Source organism: Schistocerca piceifrons, chromosome 7 (genome assembly GCF_021461385.2).
Source record: "Schistocerca piceifrons isolate TAMUIC-IGC-003096 chromosome 7, iqSchPice1.1, whole genome shotgun sequence".
Lineage (NCBI taxonomy): Eukaryota > Metazoa > Arthropoda > Insecta > Orthoptera > Acrididae > Schistocerca > Schistocerca piceifrons.
This window is the reverse complement of record NC_060144.1, coordinates 403038982-403047293: the sequence shown is the minus strand read 5'-3', so window position 1 is coordinate 403047293 and position 8312 is coordinate 403038982.

Genomic DNA, 8312 nt, shown 5'->3' with positions numbered 1-8312 from the left:
GGATGTTCAGTGAACATACGGCTGAGGACGTCCGCAAGCACATTCTCAGTCCTCATTGTGTGTTTAACCTCGAATTGAAACGCTGAAATGCGTACTGCCCACCTGGCGATACGGCCAGTTTTACGCGGCCCGGCTAATACCCAGCTTCATGATTGTCGGTTTCAAATGGCTCTGAACACTATGGGACTTAACTGCTGAGGTCATCAGTCCCCTAGAACTGCCGGCCGGTGTGGCCGTGCGGTTCTAGGCGCTTCAGGCTGGGCCCGCGTGACCGCTACGGTCGCAGGTTCGAATCCTGCCTCGGGCATGGATGTGTGTGATGTCCTTAGGTTAGTTAGGTTTAAGTAGTTCTAAGTTCTAGGGGACTGGTGATCTCAGAAGTTAAGTCCCATAGTGCTCAGAGCCGTTTGAACCATTTTTTGTGTTACTGAAGTAGCTTCAGCTCTAGGAGTTTTCAGACAGTATATTACGTCCACTGTTAGACAGAATTTTTAGATACACAGCGAACATCCTCTGCAAGGCGATCAACGTCACCGACCAGATCGACGGTGCAGTACCACGTTTCCCAGTTCTGTAACAAATGATATACGCACCACAGCTCGACAGATGGGGAAACAATCATAGTAAATGTGTTGAGTTCCTTCTTCTTGTTCTCCGGCTCTTTACTGTTAGTGCCGAACAGGGTGGAAGAGTTCGGTTTCTTGGGGCTACTCAGTACCAACCAACCTAGTGTGTCCGTCTAATAAACGGGGGAGCGATTTTGAGGAAAGCCACAGATGTTCTTCCAGTCTCAAAGCTAGATTAAGAGTAGGATTTAAGACAATGCGTTGATTTTATGCTTTTGCATTTTTCTGTTATTTAAAAATAATTTGACGGTGTCTAGTTGAATTTATTCTAGATAGATTCATTATCGCCGTCGTACTTAAGCTAGAGTAGAATATCATCACGACCTCGTCTAACGTATTTCTGTAGGCGTGGGCTGTCAATGGCAGGGCTGTTTGATTCATTTATACGCGTATTATTTCCTTTGTGGACACTATTTCGGCAACCACGCATACACATGTCATATGTACACTACAGCACTCAGGGATTTAGACGTGAAACCACTAAGTGCGAATGTTTTCATCTTTCGGAAACAAAAACGTTGAAATCTCCTTCTTCGTTCTGTAATTTACAGTGAAAAGAAACTAGTACATAATGCGTAGATCTCATTTCAAACATCTAGAGCAAGTAGCAAACAGAGCTATCCTTTTCGAAAGCAGGAATAAATATGAACAACACGATTAAATAAGAGCAACTTCTACAACGAGAAAATAACGGATTGTACGTCAGATTGTGAAGAGTTTTCTGGCAAGTACACACATAAATCTTGACTCAAATTCAACCCTAACAAAACCCACATGCATGCGACGGATCTCTCACAAGCGTTAAACGATTACAGACAGCGTGAATCCCACAACCGTAACCTATGGAGTTAGGACTCAGTTAAGCTACGAGATTTCCAAGATAATAGCGGCATAAGAAGATACCCTCATTCGACCTTGTCGAAGAGTGCGCAGGAACGAAGAAAGGTTCAGGGCACGCTGGTGCCAGTGGGGTGGGAAAGTGTCTCTGAAGGCGGAAGAATCAGCAACGATCAACAGCATGAGCATGCAGGTGCATTAAAGACACATTATGTGTATCCACAGGACAACTGGCCTGTAACTGGAAAAGTATCATGATGCTCTCTCCATTGGCGAAAGATTTCGGACTAATCCCCCATTCGGATCTCCGGGAGGGGATTGCCAACGGGGAGGTGACCATGAGAAAAAGACTGGGTAACCGACGAAAGGATACCGTTCTACAACGAGACGTGGAATGTCGGGCGTTTGAACGTGGTATGGAAGCTAGAAAATCCTGCCTCGGGCATGGATGTGTGTGATGTCCTTAGGTTAGTTAGGTTTAAGTAGTTCTAAGTTCTAGGGGAAAAAATTGTTCAAATGGCTCTGAGTACTATGGGACTTAACTTCTGAGGTCACCAGTCCCCTAGAACTTAGAACTACTTAAACCTAACTAACCTAAGGACATCACACACATCCATGCCCGAGGCAGAATTCGAACCTGCGACCGTAGAGGTCGCGCGGTTCCAGACTGTAGCGCCTAGAACCGCTCGGCCACTACGGCCGGCTCTAGCTGAAACACTCTACGCCCAAGATAAGAGACACCTCTCTAGCGCGAACAAGACGGCCAATGCCTCACACACGTAAATAGAATATTTGAGATCGGCACTGGTTAACTGACGAAGTGCGTACGCTAATGGCTGTCTTTGACCTTCGAATTCTTGGAGGAGGACGGCGGAAATTCCCAAAATAGATGTCAGTTTGTACAATGAATTTTTTATTGAAATCCGTCACTCCGAGAACCGGAGGATTGGCTATAGCTGCCTTAATGTGCCCAAACGTGGCTTCTTGGGAAGATCCCCATTCAAAACACACCCCTTTCCGGCGCAGTTCATTTAGAGGAGCCGCCAACTGAGCAAAATTAGGGACAAAACGCCTAAAATAATTCGCCATGCCTATGAACCTGGCGATCCCACGTTTATCAGTAGGCGGCAGGAGATCTCTCAATGCCTTAGTCCGCTCCTGGTCAATGCGAATCCTCCGGCCTGATACTAGGTGACCTAAGAAAGGTACCTGCTGCCTGTCTAGTGTCAACTTACTGGGTTTAACAGTTGAACCGGCTCCCTGCAATCTAGCAAAGACTTGCTGAATGTGATCCAAATGCTCCTGGAACGAACGGCTATAAATTACTAAATCGTCCAAATAATTATAAACACTCTAATTTCAAGTCTCCAAGAATATTATCCAGCAAACGAGTAAGAACGACTGCGCCAGTGGCCAAACGAAAGGGAACCCACCAGATCCCAATCAGTACAAAATGCGGTAACATGCTTACAGTCTTCGGCTAAGGGAATTTGATAATAGGCTTGATTCAAATTGAGCACAGCAAACCAATTAGCGCCGGCGAACCAAATAAAGGAGTTATGATCAGGTAGAGTAACTGGTTCAAGGGTAACCTTGGTGTTCATGCGCCGGTAATCAACCACAGGCCTATAATCCCACGCCTGATCCTAGGAACAAGGAATATGGGGGACGCATAAACAGATGTAGAAGGCCTAATAACACCTTGCTCAAGCATTTTAGATATCTTTGCTCTTAGTATCTTCATCTTAGGCGGTGAGAGACGGTATGAGGACTGCTTGACTGGAATATCCTCAGATAGGCGAATATGGTAGTTAAGAACATTAGTAACACCCAGTCCATCACAGAGAAGCTCAGGAAACCTTCCCAACAAATCAGAGGCCTGCTGTGACGACAGATGGGAGAGACCAAACTTATTAACATTAGTATCAACAGCCAGGATACCGGCATTTCGATGCTCCGTACGTTTAGCACATACACAAAATCCAAACTTCTGAGCAGAAGCGAACTGAAAGAAGGTGTGCTCGGAACAGTCCAAGACAAGACCAGTTTTATCGATAAATCAAATCCCAAAATCAAATCAATCGGGAGCTTCTTAACTAAGACCAAAGACAAGGGCAGGAGAAATTCCCAACCGAGATACATACTCGGACTCAACCATGTAGAGGCAACAGCTGTCCATTGGCAACCCGACATCTCTGCACCGGAGAAGGGACCGACCGAAGTCTCATAAGATGACCAAATTCAAGGTACCATTCAAAGCTCAACAACGAAAGAGAGCTACCAGAATCCAAAAGGGCACAAATAGGTTCGCCATCTACTCGAGAACAGATATAAGGCAAAGGCGGTGTGACGATGGCGCGGCGGCACGGGCACAACAGTGCTTAAAGGCTCGATCCCGAAGTCGCTGCCCAGCCCGGCGTCACTTATTCACACTGGGCGCGCGCGGTTGAACGCAAGAACGAACTAAATGACCTATCTGACCATGCCTGAAACAACGCCGCGGTTTCCTTTTAGCATCCTCAGCCGAAGTAGATAATTAGGAGTTTACCTTGACAATGCCCGCGGGCTGAACCTTACTCTTAGGGCACGCATCGTCCGCGAGTGGCAACGCAGATATCGCTACAACGGCGGCACGAAGTTTGAAGGAAGATCACGAAAAACAAAGTGCGACTTATCCGCCACCCGCATTCCCCTCAGGACAATAGAAACCAAATCCCGTTCTGGCAAATCGACTAACAGTGCCAAGCAGGCTGTTTTAACTCTGTCCACATATTGATGTAGCTCCTCTTTACCTTGCTGCATCTGGCAAATATAGCGACACTCGAGCTGCTTGCGAACCCCCATGGTCAGTCTTTCGTTAGTTACAAGATCCCTCAGTTGCTGCAAAGAAAACCCCTTGGCCATAGCTCGGGATACGAGGGTCCTAAATTCGCCTCTAGCTAATGGATACAATAGCGACAAAACTAGTCGATGCGAAATGCCAAAAGCAGCAGCGTATTGCTCAAGGCGAACTAGCAACCATAATAAGCTTTCAATTTGCTCGAGTCGATCTTTAACTAATTCGTGATGTTTCTAAGGAGGTGCACCAAAGGATTAGGCAATTTAGCAAACACTACGCCTAACTTGTCGGAAGAGACAAGAGCATCGCTCCGCCCCCCCCCCCCCCCCCCTGGAGATAGCAAGTCCCGCTCCTCGGTTCTTTTCGCATCAAGTTCTAAATATGTAAGCTTAAACTGCAATCCATTAACCAAAGACTCAAATTCGGCGGTTAATTTCTTATGACTATCCTCCACCCTTAACGCCCCTAAATCCGCTATCCGGTTGGTTAATGCATTGACTGTGCCTACACCCTGTCTGACTGCCACTAGGTTGAGTGCCCTCCATAAAGACTATGGTGTCCTCAAGGCCCCTAATGGCCTTAAACAAAAACTCAGTGGCTGCTTCTGTCTCATCCACAACGTCCGACCTGATGTGAACAGGCTGAAGAACGGTAGCACGCAAACGGCTGCTAAGTCCGGAACGCTACCCTCAGTAGGCTGGCGCCTTATCGCCAGCTCATAAATGAGGTGGTCCCTCCTCAACAGGCCGATCCCAGGGCACTGCCTGACCGCCATTACAATTAGTCACCTAAAACAACAAATAGCAAGACAATTGTCAAGTTACAATTCAAACCAACGGTAACCGTAATGGGAATATTACAATCGTAACAACTCTCTGCTACCACTGAGACGTGGGACTTAGGGAAAGCAGGAAAGGTGTGGAAGGGGCCTAATCAGTTACCGTTGGTTCCACTGAAAACATATACACTTTATTTTAAAAAACCAAAACTCTCAACAATCATTTTTTAAAAGATTTTACTACACTGGCTACTTGAAAGCCTTATTAGAAAAATTGCAAGTTATTGTCGGCTGAAAGCCACAAGCAATGTTATAAACAATTAACGGCCGAAGGCCTGATTTTTCAAAGGATTCAAAATTATTGGGGGCTGAAGGCCACAAGCAATTTTCAGAATACACAATGGCTTAAGGCCTGAATTACAAGTAGGGAAGGCAGTTGCATGTTAAAAAACTAAACCTTTTTAAAACAATCGCAACGAACTGTAACAGGCTATAGTGACGGTTGCAGGCCTTATAAAGAGAAAATTGAAAATAATTTGTTGGCTGAAGGCCACAAGCAGTGTTACAAACAATTAACGGCTGAAGGCCGGAATTACAAGTGGGGAAGGCAATAACATGTTAAAACATTAGTGTAAATTTAAAGCAATTATAACGACTTGTCGAGTGATCCACAGACAGTGCTTCCTGGATCGACCTGAGGAAGGTGACTGCAGCTGTGTAAGCGGTGAGACAGGCAGCCAAGAGTTGTACTCACGGAACAGGATGGCAATTCACAATAGGGGTAGCTTAAGCGCCGACCGTCCGACTAACCAATCCGCCTAACGTCCGATCACCGGTACAACGATCGAATATTTTTAGGCAAGGACAAAGAGACGGACAGCACCACGTCTTCAGAAACACACCCAAGGCCGAAGGAAACACTAGAACCAAGGTAGACCTCCCAAAAACATATGAACAGTACAATTCAAGAGGCTGTCTTACTACACGCCGTGTCGGACAGCATCAACACGACGAGGAAAGGTACGCTGCCGGAAAAGTACGCTAACCTCCAGGGCGGGTAACTGGGGCGTTAGCGGCCACAAGGCAGAATATACTGCCTGTTGCACTTCACTAATGACTATAATACTACATCCAAACTAACATCAAGAAGTAGAATGTGGCTAATAGCTTCCGCCAACCTGACAGACTGCACTTGTCGCGGCTGGTCTCACCGACCCTGGTAGCAACAACATGCAAACAACAGCGAGATCTCAAACAGTGGAGGTTTCAGTACTGGACACGGTTCACTCAACTTCAAATGTCCCGAGTTCAGTCGTCGGCTACAGCCCCTCGGTCCGACATTGCCTGCACGCCGCCAGCGGTCCTGGCCTGCCCACGCGCTGCAGACCTCCTCGATGTTCCGTCCCAGGCCGAAATTTCTAAGAATGTACGTTTGGAGCGCAGCATTGTGTGGTAGTGAAACATGGACTGCGGGAAAACTGGAACAGAAGAGAAACGAAGCATTTGAGATGTGGTGCTACAAATGAAAGTTGAAAGTTGGGTGGGCTAGTAAGGTAAGGAATGAGGTTCTGCGCAGAATCAGAGACGCAAGGAATATGTGGAAGACACTGATAAGGAGAAGGATCATAGAACATCTTTTACGACTTGAGGCACTGAAATGGCTCTGAGCACTATGGGACTTAACATCTGTGGTCATCAGTCCCCTAGAACTTAGAAATACTTAAACCTAACTAACCTAAGGACATCACACACATCCATGCCCGAGGCAGGATTCGAACCTGCGACCGTAGCCGTCTCGCGGCTCCGGACTGAGCGCCTAGAACCGCTAGACCACCGCGGCCGGCATGAGGCACTGACTTCCATGGTACTAGAGGGAGCTGTAGAGGGCAAAAACTGTAGAGGAAGACTGAGATCGAAATACATCCAGCAGACAATTGAGGACACAAATTGCAAGAGCTAATCTGAGCTGAAGGTGTTGTCACAGGAGAGGATGTTGTGTCGGACCACATCAAACAAGTCAGCAGACTGATGATTCAATCACGGCGCACAAATTTCACCAAGACGTAATAAGAGTATCAGAGTGGAAAGTGAGGATAGTCTTTTACCCCATCACAAATCATTGTGTATTGTTAAGGTCGTGCCACTAGCGTAGACGGGAACATACACTGAACAAAAATATCCGGACACCCCTGTGTAATGTAGAGTCGGCCACTAGGTGTCACGAGAGGTGGACTGCCACCGTATAAGTAGGCGGGGAGTACTGTGTTGTGAGCAGGAAGCGGTAACAGCAAAATGGGTCCGCCAGGACAGCTCAGCGGCTTCTAATGTGGACTATTCATTGGATGTCACCCGAGTAACAAATCAATGGGGACCTGCACTGCAACTGAGACTGAACAATAAATCGAAATTATTCTACACATCTATACAGTTGCTGATTATCACGAGATGAATATGTGAACTATAGTCGTCTACAGACGCCTATCTGCAGACGGTGATCAGAGGATGAAGCGGAAATGCTAAGGAACAATCCATGCTAGACCAAGACAAGGGGGACCTCATGTACTGTCGGACAGGGACCGTTAAGCAATTCAGAGGTTGGTTGTAACAAATGACATGAAATTTGTGGAAGGAAAGAATTCGAAATTCTTAAACTAAGGACGACACACACACACACACACACACACACACACACACACGAGGGAGGACTCGATCCTCCGACGGGGGAAGCCGCCGCGCGGACCGTGCCAAGGCGCCCAACACCGCTCGGCTACCCCGCGCGGCTTACCGGAAGGAGAATCACTCGCGAGCCCTAAAGTGCTACAAACAGTAAATTTACTGTACGTAGGGAGTTACAAAGACTTTATTACAATGGACCAGCAGCTCCCCATTTCTGTACTCGCTGCTAAGCGACGCTTGAGGTGCTGTGAAGAGCAACACCACTAGACAATTGATTACGAGAAACGGATGGTTTGGAGTGACGATTCACGCTATACCCTGTGGCTATTCGATGGCAAGTTTTGGATCTGGCGAATGGCTAGAGAACGTTTCGTACCACCATGTTCAGGGCCAACAGTGAAGTACTGAGCTGGTGTTACAGTGTAGGGGACTTGTTGGTGATTAGGGTGTGGTCCTCTTCTTGCGCTAAATAAAACGCTAAATACGGAAGGGATATGACATGTTACAACATTGTGTACTGCGTACAGTAGAGGAACAGTCTGGCTGGAGACTATTA